A 23251-nucleotide genomic window follows, 5' to 3' on the forward strand; every position below is an offset into this window, starting at 1 on the left:
ATCCTTTTTCCATTTTCCCTGGGAAAGAAAACTCAGCAGTCCAGGTTCCCGATGTCAGTTTGTAGGGCTCCCTTGGGTCTATCAGGGCAGCACAAGTTTGAGGTGGGGACAACTTCGGTGTGGGGTCCATCCTTCGATATAAAGATTTTTTGCAGTCAGGGCCAGGGGCCCCTGGGCACATCCTTTTTCCATTTTCCCTGGGAAAGAAAACTCAGCAGTCCAGGTTCCTGATGTCAGTTTGTAGGGCTCCCTTGGGTCTATCAGGGCAGCACAAGTTTGAGGTGGGGACAACTTTGGTGTGGGGTCCATCCTTCGATATAAGGATTTTTTGCAGTCAGGGCCTGGGGCCCCTGGTCCCATCCTTTTTCCATTTTCCCTGGGAAAGAAAACTCAGCAGTCCAGGTTCCTGATGTCAGTTTGTAGGGCTCCCTTGGGTCTATCAGGGCAGCACAAGTTTGAGGTGGGGACAGCTTCGGTGTGGGGTCCATCCTTCGATATAAGGATTATTTGTAGTGAGGCCCGAGCCCAGGGCCAGGGGCCCCTGGGCACATCCTTTGGCCATTTTCCCTGGGAAAGAAAACTCAGCAGTCCAGGTTCCTGATGTCAGTTTGTAGGGCTCCCTTGGGTCTATCAGGGCAGCACAAGTTTGAGGTGGGGACAACTTCGGTGTGGGGTCCATCCTTCGATATAAGGATTTTTTGTAGTGAGGCCCCAGCCCATGGCCAGGGGCCCCTGGGCACATCCTTTGGCCATTTTCCCTGGGAAAGAAAACTCAGCAGTCCAGGTTCCCGATGTCAGTTTGTAGGGCTCATTTGGGTCTATCAGGGCAGCACAAGTTTGAGGTGGGGACAACTTCGGTGTGGGGTCCATCCTTCGATATAAGGATTCTTTGCAGTGAGGACCCAGCCCAGGGCCAGGGGCCCCTGGGCACATCCTTTTTCCATTTTCTCTGGGAAAGAAAACTAAGCAGTACAGGTTCCTGATGTCAGTTTGTAGGGCTCCCTTGGGTCTATCAGGGCAGCACAAGTTTGAGGTGGGGACAGCTTCGGTGTGGGGTCCGTCCTTCGATATAAGGATTTTTTGTAGTGAGTCCCCAGCCCATGGCCAGGGGCCCCTGGGCACATCCTTTGGCCATTTTCCCTGGGAAAGAAAACTCAGCAGTCCAGGTTCCCGATGTCAGTTTGTAGGACTCCCTTGGGTCTATCAGGGCAGCACAAGTTTGAGGTGGGGACAACTTTGGTGTGGGGTCCATCCTTCGATATAAGGATTCTTTGCAGTGAGGACCCAGCCCAGGGCCAGGGGCCCCTGGGCACATCCTTTTTCCATTTTCCCTGGGAAAGAAAACTAAGCAGTACAGGTTCCTGATGTCAGTTTGTAGGGCTCCCTTGGGTCTATCAGGGCAGCACAAGTTTGAGGTGGGGACAACTTCGGTGTGGGGTCCATCCTTCGATATAAGGATTTTTTGCAGTCAGGGCCAGGGGCCCCTGGGCACATCCTTTTTCCATTTTCCCTGGGAAAGAAAACTCAGCAGTCCAGGTTCCTGATGTCAGTTTGTAGGGCTCCCTTGGGTCTATCAGGGCAGCACAAGTTTGAGGTGGGGACAACTTCGGTGTGGGGTCCATCCTTCGATATAAGGATTTTTTGCAGTCAGGGCCAGGGGCCCCTGGGCATATCCTTTTTCCATTTTCCCTGGGAAAGAAAACTCAGCAGTCCAGGTTCCTGATGTCAGTTTGTAGGCCTCCCTTGGGTCTATCAGGGCAGCACAAGTTTGAGGTGGGGACAACTTTGGTGTGGGGTCCATCCTTCGATATAAGGATTTTTTGCAGTCAGGGCCTGGGGCCCCTGGTCCCATCCTTTTTCCATTTTCCCTGGGAAAGAAAACTCAGCAGTCCAGGTTCCTGATGTCAGTTTGTAGGGCTCCCTTGGGTCTATCAGGGCAGCACAAGTTTGAGGTGGGGACAACTTCGGTGTGGGGTCCATCCTTCGATATAAGGATTATTTGTAGTGAGGCCCGAGCCCAGGGCCAGGGGCCCCTGGGCACATCCTTTGGCCATTTTCCCTGGGAAAGAAAACTCAGCAGTCCAGGTTCCTGATGTCAGTTTGTAGGGCTCCCTTGGGTCTATCAGGGCAGCACAAGTTTGAGGTGGGGACAACTTCGGTGTGGGGTCCATCCTTCGATATAAGGATTTTTTGTAGTGAGGCCCCAGCCCATGGCCAGGGGCCCCTGGGCACATCCTTTGGCCATTTTCCCTGGGAAAGAAAACTCAGCAGTCCAGGTTCCCGATGTCAGTTTGTAGGACTCCCTTGGGTCTATCAGGGCAGCACAAGTTTGAGGTGGGGACAACTTTGGTGTGGGGTCCATCCTTCGATATAAGGATTCTTTGCAGTGAGGACCCAGCCCAGGGCCAGGGGCCCCTGGGCACATCCTTTTTCCATTTTCCCTGGGAAAGAAAACTAAGCAGTACAGGTTCCTGATGTCAGTTTGTAGGGCTCCCTTGGGTCTATCAGGGCACCACAAGTTTGAGGTGGGGACAACTTCGGTGTGGGGTCCATCCTTCGATATAAGGATTTTTTGCAGTCAGGGCCAGGGGCCCCTGGGCACATCCTTTTTCCATTTTCCCTGGGTAAGAAAACTCAGCAGTCCAGGTTCCTGATGTCAGTTTGTAGGGCTCCCTTGGGTCTATCAGGGCAGCACAAGTTTGAGGTGGGGACAACTTTGGTGTGGGCTCCATCCTTCGATATAAGGATTTTTTGTAGTGAGGCCCCAGCCCAGGGCCAGGGGACCCTGGGCACATCCTTTTTCCATTTGCCCTGGGAAAGAAAACTCAGCAGTCCAGGTTCCTGATGTCAGTTTGTAGGGCTCCCTTGGGTCTATCAGGGCAGCACAAGTTTGAGGTAGGGACAACTTCGGTGTGGGGTCCATCCTTCGATATAAGGATTCTTTGCAGTGAGGCCCCAGCCCAGGGCCAGGGGCCCCTGGGCACATCCTTTTTCCATTTTCCCTGGGAAAGAAAACTCAGCAGTCCAGGTTCCTGATGTCAGTTTGTAGGGCTCCCTTGGGTGTATCAGGGCAGCACAAGTTTGAGGTGGGGACAACTTCGGTGTGGGGTCCATCCTTCGATATAAGGATTTTTTGCAGTCAGGGCCAGGGGCCCCTGGGCACATCCTTTTTCCATTTTCCCTGGGAAAGAAAACTCAGCAGTCCAGGTTCCTGATGTCAGTTTGTAGGGCTCCCTTGGGTCTATCAGGGCAGCACAAGTTTGAGGTGGGGACAACTTCGGTGTGGGGTCCATCCTTCGATATAAGGATTTTTTGCAGTCAGGGATAGGTGCCCCTTGGCACAACCTTTGGCCATTTTCCCTGGGAAAGAAAACTCAGCAGTCCAGGTTCCTGATGTCAGTTTGTAGGGCTCCCTTGGGTCTATCAGGGCAGCACAAGTTTGAGGTGGGGACAACTTCGGTGTGGGGTCCATCCTTCGATATAAGGATTTTTTGCAGTCAGGGCCAGGGGCCCCTGGTCCCATCCTTTTTCCATTTTCCCTGGGAAAGAAAACTCAGCAGTCCAGGTTCCTGATGTCAGTTTGTAGGGCTCCCTTGGGTCTATCAGGGCAGCACAAGTTTGAGGTGGGGACAACTTCGGTGTGGGCTCCATCCTTCGATATAAGGATTTTTTGTAGTGAGGCCCCAGCTCAGGGCCAGGGGCCCCTGGGCACATCCTTTTTCCATTTTCCCTGGGAAAGAAAACTCAGCAGTCCAGGTTCCTGATGTCAGTTTGTAGGGCTCCCTTGGGTCTATCAGGGCAGCACAAGTTTGAGGTGGGGACAACTTCGGTGTGGGGTCCATCCTTCGATATAAGGATTTTTTGCAGTCAGGGCCAGGGGCCCCTGGGCACAACCTTTTTTCTATTTTCCCTGGGAAAGAAAACTCAGCAGTCCAGGTTCCTGATGTCAGTTTGTAGGGCTCCCTTGGGTCTATCAGGGCAGCACAAGTTTGAGGTGGGGACAACTTCGGTGTGGGGTCCATCCTTCGATATAAGGATTTTTTGCAGTGAGGGCCCAGCCCAGGGCCAGGGGCCCCTGGGCACACCCTTTTTCCATTTTCCCTGGGAAAGAAAACTAAGCAGTCCAGGTTCCTGATGTCAGTTTGTAGGGCTCCCTTGGGTCTATCAGGGCAGCACAAGTTTGAGGTGGGGACAACTTTGGTGTGGGGTCCATCCTTCGATATAAGGATTCTTTGCAGTCAGGGCCAGGGGCCCCTGGGCACATTCTTTTTCCATTACCCCTGGGAAAGAAAACTAAGCAGTCCAGGTTCCTGATGTCAGTTTGTAGGGCTCCCTTGGGTCTATCAGGGCAGCACAAGTTTGAGGTGGGGACAACTTCGGTGTGGGGTCCATCCTTCAATATAAGGATTTTTTGTAGTGAGGGTCAGGGGCCCGTGGGCATATCCTTTTTCCATTTTCCCTGGGAAAGAAAACTCAGCAGTCCAGGTTCCTGATGTCAGTTTGTAGGGCTCCCTTGGGTCTATCAGGGCAGCACAATTTTGAGGTGGGGACAACTTCGGTGTGGGGTCCATCCTTCGATATAAGGATTCTTTGCAGTGGAGCACCAGCTCAGGGGTACGGGCCCCTGGGCACATCCTTTTTCCATTTTCCCTGGGAAAGAAAACTCAGCAGTCCAGGTTCCTGATGTCAGTTTGTAGGGCTCCCTTGGGTCTATCAGGGCAGCACAAGTTTGAGGTGGGGACAACTTTGTTGTGGGGTCCATCCTTCGATATAAAGATTTTTTGTAGTGAGGCCCCAGCTCAGGGCCAGGGGCCCCTGGGCACATCCTTTTTCCATTTTCCCTGGGAAAGAAAACTCAGCAGTCCAGGTTCCTGATGTCAGTTTGTAGGGCTCCCTTGGGTCTATCAGGGCAGCACAAGTTTGAGGTGGGAACATCTATGGTGTGGGGTCCATCCTTCGATATAAGGATTTTATGTAGTGAGGCCCCAGCCCATGGCCAGGGGCCCCTGGGCACATCCTTTTTCCATTTTCCCTGGGAAAGAAAACTCAGCAGTCCAGGTTCCCGATGTCAGTTTGTAGGGCTCCCTTGGGTCTATCAGGGCAGCACAAGTTTGAGGTGGGGACAACTTCGGTGTGGGGTCCATCCTTTGATATAAGGATTCTTTGCAGTGAGCACCCAGCCCAGGGCCAGGGGCCCCTGGGCACATCCTTTTTCCATTTTCCCTGGGAAAGAAATCTAAGCAGTACAGGTTCCTGATGTCAGTTTGTAGGGCTCCCTTGGGTGTATCAGGGCAGCACAAGTTTGAGGTGGGGACAACTTCGGTGTGGGGTCCATCCTTCGATATAAGGATTTTTTGCAGTGAGGACCCTGCCCAGGGCCAGGGGCCCCTGGGCACAACCTTTTTCCATTTTCCCTGGGAAAGAAAACTCAGCAGTACAGGTTCCTGATGTCAGTTTGTAGGGCTCCCTTGGGTCTATCAGGGCAGCACAAGTTTGAGGTGGGGACAGCTTCGGTGTGGGGTCCATCCTTCGATATAAGGATTCTTTGAAGTGAGGCCCCAGCCCAGGGCCAGGGGCCCCTGGGCACATCCTTTTTCCATTTTCCCTGGGAAAGAAAACTCAGCAGTCCAGGTTCCTGATGTCAGTTTGTAGGGCTCCCTTGGGTCTATCAGGGCAGCACAAGTTTGAGGTGGGGACAACTTCGGTGTGGGGTCCATCCTTCGATATAAGGATTTTTTGCAGTCAGGGCCAGGGGCCCCTGGTCCCATCCTTTTTCCATTTTCCCTGGGAAAGAAAACTCAGCAGTCCAGGTTCCTGATGTCAGTTTGTAGGGCTCCCTTGGGTCTATCAGGGCAGCACAAGTTTGAGGTGGGGACAACTTCGGTGTGGGGTCCATCCTTCGATATAAGGATTATTTGTAGTGAGGCCCGAGCCCAGGGCCAGGGGCCCCTGGGCACATCCTTTGGCCATTTTCCCTGGGAAAGAAAACTCAGCAGTCCAGGTTCCTGATGTCAGTTTGTAGGGCTCCCTTGGGTCTATCAGGGCAGCACAAGTTTGAGGTGGGGACAACTTCGGTGTGGGGTCCATCCTTCGATATAAGGATTTTTTGCAGTCAGGGCCAGGGGCCCCTGGGCACCTCCTTTTCCTATTTTCCCTGGGAAAGAAAACTCAGCAGTCCAGGTTCCTGATGTCAGTTTGTAGGGCTCCCTTGGGTCTATCAGGGCAGCACAAGTTTGAGGTGGGGACAACTTCGGTGTGGGCTCCATCCTTCGATATAAGGATTTTTTGCAGTCAGGGTCAGGGGCCCGTGGGCATATCCTTTTTCCATTTTCCCTGGGAAAGAAAACTCAGCAGTCCAGGTTCCTGATGTCAGTTTGTAGGGCTCCCTTGGGTCTATCAGGGCAGCACAATTTTGAGGTGGGGACAACTTCGGTGTGGGGTCCATCCTTCGATATAAGGATTCTTTGCAGTGGAGCACCAGCTCAGGGGTACGGGCCCCTGGGCACATCCTTTTTCCATTTTCCCTGGGAAAGAAAACTCAGCAGTCCAGGTTCCTGATGTCAGTTTGTAGGGCTCCCTTGGGTCTATCAGGGCAGCACAAGTTTGAGGTGGGGACAACTTTGTTGTGGGGTCCATCCTTCGATATAAAGATTTTTTGTAGTGAGGCCCCAGCTCAGGGCCAGGGGCCCCTGGGCACATCCTTTTTCCATTTTCCCTGGGAAAGAAAACTCAGCAGTCCAGGTTCCTGATGTCAGTTTGTAGGGCTCCCTTGGGTCTATCAGGGCAGCACAAGTTTGAGGTGGGAACATCTATGGTGTGGGGTCCATCCTTCGATATAAGGATTTTATGTAGTGAGGCCCCAGCCCATGGCCAGGGGCCCCTGGGCACATCCTTTTTCCATTTTCCCTGGGAAAGAAAACTCAGCAGTCCAGGTTCCCGATGTCAGTTTGTAGGGCTCCCTTGGGTCTATCAGGGCAGCACAAGTTTGAGGTGGGGACAACTTCGGTGTGGGGTCCATCCTTTGATATAAGGATTCTTTGCAGTGAGGACCCAGCCCAGGGCCAGGGGCCCCTGGGCACATCCTTTTTCCATTTTCCCTGGGAAAGAAATCTAAGCAGTACAGGTTCCTGATGTCAGTTTGTAGGGCTCCCTTGGGTGTATCAGGGCAGCACAAGTTTGAGGTGGGGACAACTTCGGTGTGGGGTCCATCCTTCGATATAAGGATTTTTTGCAGTGAGGACCCTGCCCAGGGCCAGGGGCCCCTGGGCACAACCTTTTTCCATTTTCCCTGGGAAAGAAAACTCAGCAGTACAGGTTCCTGATGTCAGTTTGTAGGGCTCCCTTGGGTCTATCAGGGCAGCACAAGTTTGAGGTGGGGACAGCTTCGGTGTGGGGTCCATCCTTCGATATAAGGATTCTTTGAAGTGAGGCCCCAGCCCAGGGCCAGGGGCCCCTGGGCACATCCTTTTTCCATTTTCCCTGGGAAAGAAAACTCAGCAGTCCAGGTTCCTGATGTCAGTTTGTAGGGCTCCCTTGGGTCTATCAGGGCAGCACAAGTTTGAGGTGGGGACAACTTCGGTGTGGGGTCCATCCTTCGATATAAGGATTTTTTGCAGTCAGGGCCAGGGGCCCCTGGGCACATCCTTTTTCCATTTTCCCTGGGAAAGAAAACTCAGCAGTCCAGGTTCCTGATGTCAGTTTGTAGGGCTCCCTTGGGTCTATCAGGGCAGCACAAGTTTGAGGTGGGGACAACTTTGGTGTGGGGTCCATCCTTCGATATAAGGATTTTTTGTAGTGAGGCCCCAGCCCAGGGCCAGGGGACCCTGGGCACATCCTTTTTCCATTTGCCCTGGGAAAGAAAACTCAGCAGTCCAGGTTCCTGATGTCAGTTTGTAGGGCTCCCTTGGGTCTATCAGGGCAGCACAAGTTTGAGGTGGGGACAACTTCGGTGTGGGCTCCATCCTTCGATATAAGGATTTTTTGCAGTCAGGGCCAGGGGCCCCTGGTCCCATCCTTTTTCCATTTTCCCTGGGAAAGAAAACTCAGCAGTCCAGGTTCCTGATGTCAGTTTGTAGGGCTCCCTTGGGTCTATCAGGGCAGCACAAGTTTGAGGTGGGGACAACTTCGGTGTGGGGTCCATCCTTCGATATAAGGATTATTTGTAGTGAGGCCCGAGCCCAGGGCCAGGGGCCCCTGGGCACATCCTTTGGCCATTTTCCCTGGGAAAGAAAACTCAGCAGTCCAGGTTCCTGATGTCAGTTTGTAGGGCTCCCTTGGGTCTATCAGGGCAGCACAAGTTTGAGGTGGAAACAACTTCGGTGTGGGGTCCATCCTTCGATATAAGGATTTTTTGTAGTGAGGCCCCAGCCCATGGCCAGGGGCCCCTGGGCACATCCTTTGGCCATTTTCCCTGGGAAAGAAAACTCAGCAGTCCAGGTTCCCGATGTCAGTTTGTAGGGCTCTCTTGGGTCAATCAGGGCAGCACAAGTTTGAGGTGGGGACAACTTCGGTGTGGGGTCCATCCTTCGATATAAGGATTCTTTGCAGTGAGGACCCAGCCCAGGGCCAGGGGCCCCTGGGCACATCTTTTTCCATTTTCCCTGGGAAAGAAAACTAAGCAGTACAGGTTCCTGATGTCAGTTTGTAGGGCTCCCTTGGGTGTATCAGGGCAGCAGAAGTTTGAGGTGGGGACAACTTCGGTGTGGGCTCCATCCTTCGATATAAGGATTTTTTGCAGTGAGGACCCTGCCCAGGGCCAGGGGCCCCTGGGCACAACCTTTTTCCATTTTCCCTGGGAAAGAAAACTAAGCAGTACAGGTTCCTGATGTCAGTTTGTAGGGCTCCCTTGGGTCTATCAGGGCAGCACAAGTTTGAGGTGGGGACAACTTCGGTGTGGGGTCCATCCTTCGATATAAGGATTCTTTGAAGTGAGGCCCCAGCCCAGGGCCAGGGGCCCCTGGGCACATCCTTTTTCCATTTTCCCTGGGAAAGAAAACTCAGCAGTCCAGGTTCCTGATGTCAGTTTGTAGGGCTCCCTTGGGTCTATCAGGGCAGCACAAGTTTGAGGTGGGGACAACTTCGGTGTGGGGTCCATCCTTCGATATAAGGATTTTTTGCAGTCAGGGCCAGGGGCCCCTGGGCACATCCTTTTTCCATTTTCCCTGGGAAAGAAAACTCAGCAGTCCAGGTTCCTGATGTCAGTTTGTAGGGCTCCCTTGGGTGTATCAGGGCAGCACAAGTTTGAGGTGGGGACAACTTCGGTGTGGGCTCCATCCTTCGATATAAGGATTTTTTGCAGTGAGGACCCTGCCCAGGGCCAGGGGCCCCTGGGCACAACCTTTTTCCATTTTCCCTGGGAAAGAAAACTCAGCAGTACAGGTTCCTGATGTCAGTTTGTAGGGCTCCCTTGGGTCTATCAGGGCAGCACAAGTTTGAGGTGGGGACAGCTTCGGTGTGGGGTCCATCCTTCGATATAAGGATTCTTTGAAGTGAGGCCCCAGCCCAGGGCCAGGGGCCCCTGGGCACATCCTTTTTCCATTTTCCCTGGGAAAGAAAACTCAGCAGTCCAGGTTCCTGATGTCAGTTTGTAGGGCTCCCTTGGGTCTATCAGGGCAGCACAAGTTTGAGGTGGGGACAACTTCGGTGTGGGGTCCATCCTTCGATATAAGGATTTTTTGCAGTCAGGGCCAGGGGCCCCTGGGCACATCCTTTTTCCATTTTCCCTGGGAAAGAAAACTCAGCAGTCCAGGTTCCTGATGTCAGTTTGTAGGGCTCCCTTGGGTCTATCAGGGCAGCACAAGTTTGAGGTGGGGACAACTTCGGTGTGGGGTCCATCCTTCGATATAAGGATTTTTTGTAGTGAGGCCCCAGCCCAGGGCCAGGGGACCCTGGGCACATCCTTTTTCCATTTGCCCTGGGAAAGAAAACTCAGCAGTCCAGGTTCCTGATGTCAGTTTGTAGGGCTCCCTTGGGTCTATCAGGGCAGCACAAGTTTGAGGTGGGGACAACTTCGGTGTGGGGTCCATCCTTCGATATAAGGATTATTTGTAGTGAGGCCCGAGCCCAGGGCCAGGGGCCCCTGGGCACATCCTTTGGCCATTTTCCCTGGGAAAGAAAACTCAGCAGTACAGGTTCCTGATGTCAGTTTGTAGGGCTCCCTTGGGTCTATCAGGGCAGCACAAGTTTGAGGTGGGGACAACTTCGGTGTGGGGTCCATCCTTCGATATAAGGATTTTTTGTAGTGAGGCCCCAGCCCAGGGCCAGGGGCCCCTGGGCACATCCTTTGGCCATTTTCCCTGGGAAAGAAAACTCAGCAGTCCAGGTTCCCGATGTCAGTTTGTAGGGCTCTCTTGGGTCAATCAGGGCAGCACAAGTTTGAGGTGGGGACAACTTCGGTGTGGGGTCCATCCTTCGATATAAGGATTCTTTGCAGTGAGGACCCAGCCCAGGGCCAGGGGCCCCTGGGCACATCTTTTTCCATTTTCCCTGGGAAAGAAAACTCAGCAGTCCAGGTTCCTGATGTCAGTTTGTAGGGCTCCCTTGGGTGTATCAGGGCAGCAGAAGTTTGAGGTGGGGACAATTTCGGTGTGGGCTCCATCCTTCGATATAAGGATTTTTTGCAGTGAGGACCCTGCCCAGGGCCAGGGGCCCCTGGGCACAACCTTTTTCCATTTTCCCTGGGAAAGAAAACTCAGCAGTCCAGGTTCCTGATGTCAGTTTGTAGGGCTCCCTTGGGTGTATCAGGGCAGCACAAGTTTGAGGTGGGGACAACTTCGGTGTGGGGTCCATCCTTCGATATAAGGATTCTTTGAAGTGAGGCCCCAGCCCAGGGCCAGGGGCCCCTGGGCACATCCTTTTTCCATTTTCCCTGGGAAAGAAAACTCAGCAGTCCAGGTTCCTGATGTCAGTTTGTAGGGCTCCCTTGGGTCTATCAGGGCAGCACAAGTTTGAGGTGGGGACAACTTCGGTGTGGGGTCCATCCTTCGATATAAGGATTTTTCGCAGTCAGGGCCAGGGGCCCCTGGGCACATCCTTTTTCCATTTTCCCTGGGAAAGAAAACTCAGCAGTCCAGGTTCCTGATGTCAGTTTGTAGGGCTCCCTTGGGTCTATCAGGGCAGCACAAGTTTGAGGTGGGGACAACTTCGGTGTGGGGTCCATCCTTCGATATAAGGATTTTTTGCAGTCAGGGCCAGGGGCCCCTGGGCACATCCTTTTTCCATTTTCCCTGGGAAAGGAAACTCAGCAGTCCAGGTTCCTGATGTCAGTTTGTAGGGCTCCCTTGGGTCTATCAGGGCAGCACAAGTTTGAGGTGGGGACAACTTTGGTGTGGGGTCCATCCTTCGATATAAGGATTTTTTGCAGTCAGGGCCAGGGGCCCCTGGGCACCTCCTTTTCCTATTTTCCCTGGGAAAGAAAACTCAGCAGTCCAGGTTCCTGATGTCAGTTTGTAGGGCTCCCTTGGGTCTATCAGGGCAGCACAAGTTTGAGGTGGGGACAACTTCGGTGTGGGGTCCATCCTTCGATATAAGGATTTTTTGTAGTGAGGCTCCAGCCCAGGGCCAGGGGCCCCTGGGCACATCCTTTTTCCATTTTCCCTAGGAAAGAAAACTCAGCAGTCCAGGTTCCTGATGTCAGTTTGTAGGGCTCCCTTGGGTCTATCAGGGCAGCACAAGTTTGAGGTGGGGACAACTTCGGTGTGGGGTCCATCCTTCGATATAAGGATTTTTTGTATTGAGGCCCCAGCTCAGGGCCAGGGGCCCCTGGGCACATCCTTTTTCCATTTTCCCTGGGAAAGAAAACTCAGCAGTCCAGGTTCCTGATGTCAGTTTGTAGGGCTCCCTTGGGTCTATCAGGGCAGCACAATTTTGAGGTGGGGACAACTTCGGAGTGGGGTCCATCCTTCGATATAAGGATTCTTTGCAGTCAGGGCCAGGGCCCCCTGGGCACATCCTTTTTCCATTTTCCCTGGGAAAGAAAACTCAGCAGTCCAGGTTCCTGATGTCAGTTTGTAGGGTTCCCTTGGGTCTATCAGGGCAGCACAAGTTTGAGGTGGGGACAACTTCGGTGTGGGGTCCATCCTTCGATATAAGGATTCTTTGCAGTCAGGGCCAGGGCCCCCTGGGCACATCCTTTTTCCATTTTCCCTGGGAAAGAAAACTAAGCAGTCCAGGTTCCTGATGTCAGTTTGTAGGGCTCCCTTGGGTCTATCAGGGCAGCACAAGTTTGAGGTGGGGACAACTTCGGTGTGGGGTCCATCCTTCGATATAAGGATTCTTTGCAGTCAGGGCCAGGGGCCCCTGGGCACATCCTTTTCCATTACCCCTGGGAAAGAAAACTCAGCAGTCCAGGTTCCTGATGTCAGTTTGTAGGGCTCCCCTGGGTGTATCAGGGCAGCACAAGTTTGAGGTGGGGACAACTTTGGTGTGGGGTCCATCCTTCGATATAAGGATTTTTTGTAGTGAGGCTCCAGCTCAGGGCCAGGGGCCCCTGGGCACATCCTTTGGCCATTTTCCCTGGGAAAGAAAACTCAGCAGTCCAGGTTCCTGATGTCAGTTTGTAGGGCTCCCCTGGGTGTATCAGGGCAGCACAAGTTTGAGGTGGGGACAACTTCGGTGTGGGGTCCATCCTTCGATATAAGGATTTTTTGCAGTCAGGGACAGGGGCCCCTGGGCACCTCCTTTTCCTATTTTCCCTGGGAAAGAAAACTCAGCAGTCCAGGTTCCTGATGTCAGTTTGTAGGGCTCCCTTGGGTCTATCAGGGCAGCACAAGTTTGAGGTGGGGACAACTTTGGTGTGGGGTCCATCCTTCGATATAAGGATTCTTTGCAGTGGAGCACCAGCTCAGGGCTACGGGCCCCTGGGCACATCCTTTTTCCATTTTCCCTGGGAAAGAAAACTCAGCAGTCCAGGTTCCTGATGTCAGTTTGTAGGGCTCCCTTGGGTGTATCAGGGCAGCACAAGTTAGAGGTGGGGACAGCTTCGGTGTGGGGTCCATCCTTCGATATAAGGATTTTTTGCAGTCAGCCCCAGGGGCCCCTGGGCACATCCTTTTTCCATTTTCCCTGGGAAAGAAAACTCAGCAGTCCAGGTTCCTGATGTCAGTTTGTAGGGCTCCCTTGGGTCTATCAGGGCAGCACAAGTCTGAGGTGGGGACAACTTCGGTGTGGGGTCCATCCTTCGATATAAGGATTTTTTGCAGTCAGGGCCAGGGGCCCCTGGGCACATCCTTTTTCCATTTTCCCTGGGAAAGAAAACTCAGCAGTCCAGGTTCCTGATGTCAGTTTGTAGGGCTCCCTTGGGTCTATCAGGGCAGCACAAGTTTGAGGTGGGGACAAATTCGGTGTGGGCTCCATCCTTCGATATAAGGATTTTTTGCAGTCAGGGCCAGGGGCCCCCGGGCACATCCTTTTTCCATTTTCCCTGGGAAAGAAAACTCAACGGTCCAGGTTCCTGATGTCAGTTTGTAGGGCTCCCTTGGGTCTATCAGGGCAGCACAAGTTTGAGGTGGGGACAGCTTCGGTGTGGGGTCCATCCTTCGATATAATGATTCTTTGAAGTGAGGCCCCAGCCCAGGACCAGGGGCCCCTGGGCACAAACTTTTTCCATTTTCCCTGGGAAAGAAAACTCAGCAATCCAGGTTCCTGATGTCAGTTTGTAGGGCTCCCTTGGGTCTATCAGGGCAGCACAAGTTTGAGGTGGGGACAGCTTCGGTGTGGGGTCCATCCTTCGATATAAGGATTCTTTGAAGTGAGGCCCCAGCCCAGGGCCAGGGGCCCCTGGGCACATCCTTTTTCCATTTTCCCTGGGAAAGAAAACTCAGCAGTCCAGGTTCCTGATGTCAGTTTGTAGGGCTCCCTTGGGTCTATCAGGGCAGCACAAGTTTGAGGTGGGGACAACTTCGGTGTGGGGTCCATCCTTCGATATAAGGATTTTTTGCAGTCAGGGCCAGGGGCCCCTGGGCACATCCTTTTTCCATTTTCCCTGGGAAAGAAAACTCAGCAGTCCAGGTTCCTGATGTCAGTTTGTAGGGCTCCCTTGGGTCTATCAGGGCAGCACAAGTTTGAGGTGGGGACAACTTTGGTGTGGGCTCCATCCTTCGATATAAGGATTTTTTGTAGTGAGGCCCCAGCCCAGGGCCAGGGGACCCTGGGCACATCCTTTTTCCATTTGCCCTGGGAAAGAAAACTCAGCAGTCCAGGTTCCTGATGTCAGTTTGTAGGGCTCCCTTGGGTCTATCAGGGCAGCACAAGTTTGAGGTGGGGACAACTTCGGTGTGGGGTCCATCCTTCGATATAAGGATTTTTTGCAGTCAGGGCCTGGGGCCCCTGGTCCCATCCTTTTTCCATTTTCCCTGGGAAAGAAAACTCAGCAGTCCAGGTTCCTGATGTCAGTTTGTAGGGCTCCCTTGGGTCTATCAGGGCAGCACAAGTTTGAGGTGGGGACAACTTCGGTGTGGGGTCCATCCTTCGATATAAGGATTATTTGTAGTGAGGCCCGAGCCCAGGGCCAGGGGCCCCTGGGCACATCCTTTGGCCATTTTCCCTGGGAAAGAAAACTCAGCAGTACAGGTTCCTGATGTCAGTTTGTAGGGCTCCCTTGGGTCTATCAGGGCAGCACAAGTTTGAGGTGGGGACAACTTCGGTGTGGGGTCCATCCTTCGATATAAGGATTTTTTGTAGTGAGGCCCCAGCCCATGGCCAGGGGCCCCTGGGCACATCCTTTGGCCATTTTCCCTGGGAAAGAAAACTCAGCAGTCCAGGTTCCCGATGTCAGTTTGTAGGGCTCTCTTGGGTCAATCAGGGCAGCACAAGTTTGAGGTGGGGACAACTTTGGTGTGGGGTCCATCCTTCGATATAAGGATTCTTTGCAGTGAGGACCCAGCCCAGGGCCAGGGGCCCCTGGGCACATCTTTTTCCATTTTCCCTGGGAAAGAAAACTAAGCAGTACAGGTTCCTGATGTCAGTTTGTAGGGCTCCCTTGGGTCTATCAGGGCAGCACAAGTTTGAGGTGGGGACAACTTCGGTGTGGGGTCCATCCTTCGATATAAGGATTCTTTGAAGTGAGGCCCCAGCCCAGGGCCAGGGGCCCCTGGGCACATCCTTTTTCCATTTTCCCTGGGAAAGAAAACTCAGCAGTCCAGGTTCCTGATGTCAGTTTGTAGGGCTCCCTTGGGTCTATCAGGGCAGCACAAGTTTGAGGTGGGGACAACTTCGGTGTGGGGTCCATCCTTCGATATAAGGATTTTTTGCAGTCAGGGCCAGGGGCCCCTGGGCACATCCTTTTTCCATTTTCCCTGGGAAAGAAAACTCAGCAGTCCAGGTTCCTGATGTCAGTTTGTAGGGCTCCCTTGGGTCTATCAGGGCAGCACAAGTTTGAGGTGGGGACAACTTCGGTGTGGGGTCCATCCTTCGATATAAGGATTCTTTGCAGTGAGGCCCCAGCCCAGGGCCAGGGGCCCCTGGGCACATCCTTTTTCAATTTTCCCTGGGAAAGAAAACTCAGCAGTCCAGGTTCCTGATGTCAGTTTGTAGGGCTCCCTTGGGTGTATCAGGGCAGCACAAGTTTGAGGTGGGGACAACTTCGGTGTGGGGTCCATCCTTCGATATAAGGATTTTTTGCAGTCAGGGCCAGGGGCCCCTGGGCACATCCTTTTTCCATTTTCCCTGGGAAAGAAAACTCAGCAGTCCAGGTTCCTGATGTCAGTTTGTAGGGCTCCCTTGGGTCTATCAGGGCAGCACAAGTTTGAGGTGGGGACAACTTCGGTGTGGGGTCCATCCTTCGATATAAGGATTTTTTGCAGTCAGGGATAGGTGCCCCTTGGCACAACCTTTGGCCATTTTCCCTGGGAAAGAAAACTCAGCAGTCCAGGTTCCTGATGTCAGTTTGTAGGGCTCCCTTGGGTCTATCAGGGCAGCACAAGTTTGAGGTGGGGACAACTTCGGTGTGGGGTCCATCCTTCGATATAAGGATTTTTTGTAGTGAGGCCCTAGCCCAGGGCCGGGGCCCCTGGGCACATCCTTTTTCCATTTTCCCTGGGAAAGAAAACTCAGCAGTCCAGGTTCCTGATGTCAGTTTGTAGGGCTCCCTTGGGTCTATCAGGGCAGCACAAGTTTGAGGTGGGGACAACTTCGGTGTGGGGTCCATCCTTCGATATAAGGATTTTTCGCAGTCAGGGCCAGGGGCCCCTGGGCACATCCTTTTTCCATTTTCCCTGGGAAAGAAAACTCAGCAGTCCAGGTTCCTGATGTCAGTTTGTAGGGCTCCCTTGGGTCTATCAGGGCAGCACAAGTTTGAGGTGGGGACAACTTCGGTGTGGGGTCCATCCTTCGATATAAGGATTTTTTGCAGTCAGGGCCAGGGGCCCCTGGGCACATCCTTTTTCCATTTTCCCTGGGAAAGGAAACTCAGCAGTCCAGGTTCCTGATGTCAGTTTGTAGGGCTCCCTTGGGTCTATCAGGGCAGCACAAGTTTGAGGTGGGGACAACTTTGGTGTGGGGTCCATCCTTCGATATAAGGATTTTTTGCAGTCAGGACCAGGGGCCCATGGTCCCATCCTTTTTCCATTTTCCCTGGGAAAGAAAACTCAGCAGTCCAGGTTCCTGATGTCAGTTTGTAGGGCTCCCTTGGGTCTATCAGGGCAGCACAAGTTTGAGGTGGGGACAACTTCGGTGTGGGGTCCATCCTTCGATATAAGGATTTTTTGTATTGAGGGCCAGCCCAGGGCCAGGGGCCCCTGGGCACATCCTTTTTCCATTTTCCCTGGGAAAGAAAACTCAGCAGTCCAGGTTCCTGATGTCAGTTTGTAGGGCTCCCTTGGGTCTATCAGGGCAGCACAAGTTTGAGGTGGGGACAACTTCGGTGTGGGCTCCATCCTTCGATATATGGATTTTTTGCAGTCAGTGTCAGGGGCCCGTGGGCATATCCTTTTTCCATTTTCCCTGGGAAAGAAAACTCAGCAGTCCAGGTTCCTGATGTCAGTTTGTAGGGCTCCCTTGGGTCTATCAGGGCAGCACAAGTTTGAGGTGGGGACAACTTCGGTGTGGGGTCCATCCTTCGATATAAGGATTCTTTGCAGTGGAGCACCAGCTCAGGGCTACGGGCCCCTGGGCACATCCTTTTTCCATTTTCCCTGGGAAAGAAAACTCAGCAGTCCAGGTTCCTGATGTCAGTTTGTAGGGCTCCCTTGGGTCTATCAGGGCAGCACAAGTTTGAGGTGGGGACAACTTTGTTGTGGGGTCCATCCTTCGAAATAAAGATTTTTTGTAGTGAGGCCCCAGCTCAGGGCCAGGGGCCCCTGGGCACATCCTTTTTCAATTTTCCCTGGGAAAGAAAACTCAGCAGTCCAGGTTCCTGATGTCAGTTTGTAGGGCTCCCTTGGGTGTATCAGGGCAGCACAAGTTTGAGGTGGGGACAGCTTCGGTGTGGGGTCCATCCTTCGATATAAGGATTTTTTGCAGTCAGGGCCAGGGGCCCCTGGGCACATCCTTTTTCCATTTTCCCTGGGAAAGAAAACTCAGCAGTCCAGGTTCCTGATGTCAGTTTGTAGGGCTCCCTTGGGTCTATCAGGGCAGCACAAGTCTGAGGTGGGGACAACTTCGGTGTGGGGTCCATCCTTCGATATAAGGATTTTTTGCAGTCAGGGCCAGGGGCCCCTGGGCACATCCTTTTTCCATTTTCCCTGGGAAAGAAAACTCAGCAGTCCAGGTTCCTGATGTCAGTTTGTAGGGCTCCCTTGGGTCTATCAGGGCAGCACAAGTTTGAGGTGGGGACAAATTCGGTGTGGGCTCCATCCTTCGATATAAGGATTTTTTGCAGTCAGGGCCAGGGGCCCCCGGGCACATCCTTTTTCCATTTTCCCTGGGAAAGAAAACTCAACGGTCCAGGTTCCTGATGTCAGTTTGTAGGGCTCCCTTGGGTCTATCAGGGCAGCACAAGTTTGAGGTGGGGACAGCTTCGGTGTGGGGTCCATCCTTCGATATAAGGATTCTTTGAAGTGAGGCCCCAGCCCAGGGCCAGGGGCCCCTGGGCACATCCTTTTTCCATTTTCCCTGGGAAAGAAAACTCAGCAGTCCAGGTTCCTGATGTCAGTTTGTAGGGCTCCCTTGGGTCTATCAGGGCAGCACAAGTTTGAGGTGGGGACAGCTTCGGTGTGGGGTCCATCCTTCGATATAAGGATTCTTTGAAGTGAGGCCCCAGCCCAGGGCCAGGGGCCCCTGGGCACATCCTTTTTCAATTTTCCCTGGGAAAGAAAACTCAGCAGTCCAGGTTCCTGATGTCAGTTTGTAGGGCTCCCTTGGGTCTATCAGGGCAGCACAAGTTTGAGGTGGGGACAACTTCGGTGTGGGGTCCATCCTTCGATATAAGGATTTTTTGCAGTCAGGGCCAGGGGCCCCTGGGCACATCCTTTTTCCATTTTCCCTGGGAAAGAAAACTCAGCAGTCCAGGTTCCTGATGTCAGTTTGTAGGGCTCCCTTGGGTCTATCAGGGCAGCACAAGTTTGAGGTGGGGACAACTTTGGTGTGGGCTCCATCCTTCGATATAAGGATTTTTTGTAGTGAGGCCCCAGCCCAGGGCCAGGGGACCCTGGGCACATCCTTTTTCCATTTGCCCTGGGAAAGAAAACTCAGCAGTCCAGGTTCCTGATGTCAGTTTGTAGGGCTCCCTTGGGTCTATCAGGGCAGCACAAGTTTGAGGTGGGGACAACTTCGGTGTGGGCTCCATCCTTCGATATATGGATTTTTTGCAGTCAGTGTCAGGGGCCCGTGGGCATATCCTTTTTCCATTTTCCCTGGGAAAGAAAACTCAGCAGTCCAGGTTCCTGATGTCAGTTTGTAGGGCTCCCTTGGGTCTATCAGGGCAGCACAAGTTTGAGGTGGGGACAACTTCGGTGTGGGGTCCATCCTTCGATATAAGGATTCTTTGCAGTGGAGCACCAGCTCAGGGCTACGGGCCCCTGGGCACATCCTTTTTCCATTTTCCCTGGGAAAGAAAACTCAGCAGTCCAGGTTCCTGATGTCAGTTTGTAGGGCTCCCTTGGGTCTATCAGGGCAGCACAAGTTTGAGGTGGGGACAACTTTGTTGTGGGGTCCATCCTTCGAAATAAAGATTTTTTGTAGTGAGGCCCCAGCTCAGGGCCAGGGGCCCCTGGGCACATCCTTTTTCAATTTTCCCTGGGAAAGAAAACTCAGCAGTCCAGGTTCCTGATGTCAGTTTGTAGGGCTCCCTTGGGTGTATCAGGGCAGCACAAGTTTGAGGTGGGGACAGCTTCGGTGTGGGGTCCATCCTTCGATATAAGGATTTTTTGCAGTCAGGGCCAGGGGCCCCTGGGCACATCCTTTTTCCATTTTCCCTGGGAAAGAAAACTCAGCAGTCCAGGTTCCTGATGTCAGTTTGTAGGGCTCCCTTGGGTCTATCAGGGCAGCACAAGTCTGAGGTGGGGACAACTTCGGTGTGGGGTCCATCCTTCGATATAAGGATTTTTTGCAGTCAGGGCCAGGGGCCCCTGGGCACATCCTTTTTCCATTTTCCCTGGGAAAGAAAACTCAGCAGTCCAGGTTCCTGATGTCAGTTTGTAGGGCTCCCTTGGGTCTATCAGGGCAGCACAAGTTTGAGGTGGGGACAAATTCGGTGTGGGCTCCATCCTTCGATATAAGGATTTTTTGCAGTCAGGGCCAGGGGCCCCCGGGCACATCCTTTTTCCATTTTCCCTGGGAAAGAAAACTCAACGGTCCAGGTTCCTGATGTCAGTTTGTAGGGCTCCCTTGGGTCTATCAGGGCAGCACAAGTTTGAGGTGGGGACAGCTTCGGTGTGGGGTCCATCCTTCGATATAAGGATTCTTTGAAGTGAGGCCCCAGCCCAGGGCCAGGGGCCCCTGGGCACATCCTTTTTCCATTTTCCCTGGGAAAGAAAACTCAGCAGTCCAGGTTCCTGATGTCAGTTTGTAGGGCTCCCTTGGGTCTATCAGGGCAGCACAAGTTTGAGGTGGGGACAGCTTCGGTGTGGGGTCCATCCTTCGATATAAGGATTCTTTGAAGTGAGGCCCCAGCCCAGGGCCAGGGGCCCCTGGGCACATCCTTTTTCAATTTTCCCTGGGAAAGAAAACTCAGCAGTCCAGGTTCCTGATGTCAGTTTGTAGGGCTCCCTTGGGTCTATCAGGGCAGCACAAGTTTGAGGTGGGGACAACTTCGGTGTGGGGTCCATCCTTCGATATAAGGATTTTTTGCAGTCAGGGCCAGGGGCCCCTGGGCACATCCTTTTTCCATTTTCCCTGGGAAAGAAAACTCAGCAGTCCAGGTTCCTGATGTCAGTTTGTAGGGCTCCCTTGGGTCTATCAGGGCAGCACAAGTTTGAGGTGGGGACAACTTTGGTGTGGGCTCCATCCTTCGATATAAGGATTTTTTGTAGTGAGGCCCCAGCCCAGGGCCAGGGGACCCTGGGCACATCCTTTTTCCATTTGCCCTGGGAAAGAAAACTCAGCAGTCCAGGTTCCTGATGTCAGTTTGTAGGGCTCCCTTGGGTCTATCAGGGCAGCACAAGTTTGAGGTGGGGACAACTTCGGTGTGGGCTCCATCCTTCGATATAAGGATTTTTTGTAGTAAGGACCCAGACCGGGGCCAGGGGCCCCTGGGCACATCCTTTGGCCATTTTCCCTGGGAAAGAAAACTCAGCAGTCCAGGTTCCTGATGTCAGTTTGTAGGGCTCCCTTGGGTCTATCAGGGCAGCACAAGTTTGAGGTGGGGACAACTTCGGTGTGGGGTCCATCCTTCGATATAAGGATTCTTTGCAGTGAGGCCCCAGCCTAGGGCCAGGGGCCCCTGGGCACATCCTTTTTCAATTTTCCCTGGGAAAGAAAACTCAGCAGTCCAGGTTCCTGATGTCAGTTTGTAGGGCTCCCTTGGGTGTATCAGGGCAGCACAAGTTTGAGGTGGGGACAACTTCGGTGTGGGGTCCATCCTTCGATATAAGGATTTTTTGCAGTCAGGGCCAGGGGCCCCTGGGCACATCCTTTTTCCATTTTCCCTGGGAAAGAAAACTCAGCAGTCCAGGTTCCTGATGTCAGTTTGTAGGGCTCCCTTGGGTCTATCAGGGCAGCACAAGTTTGAGGTGGGGACAACTTCGGTGTGGGGTCCATCCTTCGATATAAGGATTTTTTGCAGTCAGGGATAGGTGCCCCTTGGCACAACCTTTGGCCATTTTCCCTGGGAAAGAAAACTCAGCAGTCCAGGTTCCTGATGTCAGTTTGTAGGGCTCCCTTGGGTCTATCAGGGCAGCACAAGTTTGAGGTGGGGACAACTTCGGTGTGGGGTCCATCCTTCGATATAAGGATTTTTTGTAGTGAGGCCCTAGCCCAGGGCCGGGGCCCCTGGGCACATCCTTTTTCCATTTTCCCTGGGAAAGAAAACTCAGCAGTCCAGGTTCCTGATGTCAGTTTGTAGGGCTCCCTTGGGTCTATCAGGGCAGCACAAGTTTGAGGTGGGGACAACTTCGGTGTGGGGTCCATCCTTCGATATAAGGATTTTTTGTATTGAGGGCCAGGGGCCCCTGGGCACATCCTTTTTCCATTTTCCCTGGGAAAGAAAACTCAGCAGTCCAGGTTCCTGATGTCAGTTTGTAGGGCTCCCTTGGGTCTATCAGGGCAGCACAAGTTTGAGGTGGGGACAACTTCGGTGTGGGGTCCATCCTTCGATATAAGGATTTTTTGCAGTCAGGGCCAGGGGCCCCTGGGCACATCCTTTTTCCATTTTCCCTAGGAAAGAAAACTCAGCAGTCCAGGTTCCTGATGTCAGTTTGTAGGGCTCCCTTGGGTCTATCAGGGCAGCACAAGTTTGAGGTGGGGACAACTTCGGTGTGGGGTCCATCCTTCGATATAAGGATTTTTTGTAGTGAGGCCCCAGCTCAGGGCCAGGGGCCCCTGGGCACATCCTTTTTCCATTTTCCCTGGGAAAGAAAACTCAGCAGTCCAGGTTCCTGATGTCAGTTTGTAGGGCTCCCTTGGGTCTATCAGGGCAGCACAATTTTGAGGTGGGGACAACTTCGGAGTGGGGTCCATCCTTCGATATAAGGATTCTTTGCAGTCAGGGCCAGGGCCCCCTGGGCACATCCTTTTTCCATTTTCCCTGGGAAAGAAAACTCAGCAGTCCAGGTTCCTGATGTCAGTTTGTAGGGTTCCCTTGGGTCTATCAGGGCAGCACAAGTTTGAGGTGGGGACAACTTCGGTGTGGGGTCCATCCTTCGATATAAGGATTCTTTGCAGTCAGGGCCAGGGCCCCCTGGGCACATCCTTTTTCCATTTTCCCTGGGAAAGAAAACTAAGCAGTCCAGGTTCCTGATGTCAGTTTGTAGGGCTCCCTTGGGTCTATCAGGGCAGCACAAGTTTGAGGTGGGGACAACTTCGGTGTGGGGTCCATCCTTCGATATAAGGATTCTTTGCAGTCAGGGCCAGGGGCCCCTGGGCACAACCTTTTTCCATTACCCCTGGGAAAGAAAACTAAGCACTCCAGGTTCCTGATGTCAGTTTGTAGGGCTCCCTTGGGTCTATCAGGGCAGCACAAGTTTGAGGTGGGGACAACTTCGGTGTGGGGTCCATCCTTCGATATAAGGATTTTTTGTAGTGAGGCTCCAGCTCAGGGCCAGGGGCCCCTGGGCACATCCTTTGGCCATTTTCCCTGGGAAAGAAAACTCAGCAGTCCAGGTTCCTGATGTCAGTTTGTAGGGCTCCCCTGGGTGTATCAGGGCAGCACAAGTTTGAGGTGGGGACAACTTCGGTGTGGGGTCCATCCTTCGATATAAGGATTTTTTGCAGTCAGGGCCAGGGGCCCCTGGGCACCTCCTTTTCCTATTTTCCCTGGGAAAGAAAACTCAGCAGTCCAGGTTCCTGATGTCAGTTTGTAGGGCTCCCTTGGGTCTATCAGGGCAGCACAAGTTTGAGGTGGGGACAACTTTGTTGTGGGGTCCATCCTTCGATATAAGGATTTTTTGTATTGAGGCCCCAGCCCAGGGCCAGGGGCCCCTGGGCACATCCTTTTTCCATTTTCCCTGGGAAAGAAAACTCAGCAGTCCAGGTTCCTGATGTCAGTTTGTAGGGCTCCCTTGGGTCTATCAGGGCAGCACAAGTTTGAGGTGGGGACAACTTCGGTGTGGGCTCCATCCTTCGATATATGGATTTTTTGCAGTCAGTGTCAGGGGCCCGTGGGCATATCCTTTTTCCATTTTCCCTGGGAAAGAAAACTCAGCAGTCCAGGTTCCTGATG

The sequence above is a fragment of the Lonchura striata genome, chromosome 25 (genome assembly GCF_046129695.1).
Source record: "Lonchura striata isolate bLonStr1 chromosome 25, bLonStr1.mat, whole genome shotgun sequence".
NCBI lineage: Eukaryota > Metazoa > Chordata > Aves > Passeriformes > Estrildidae > Lonchura > Lonchura striata.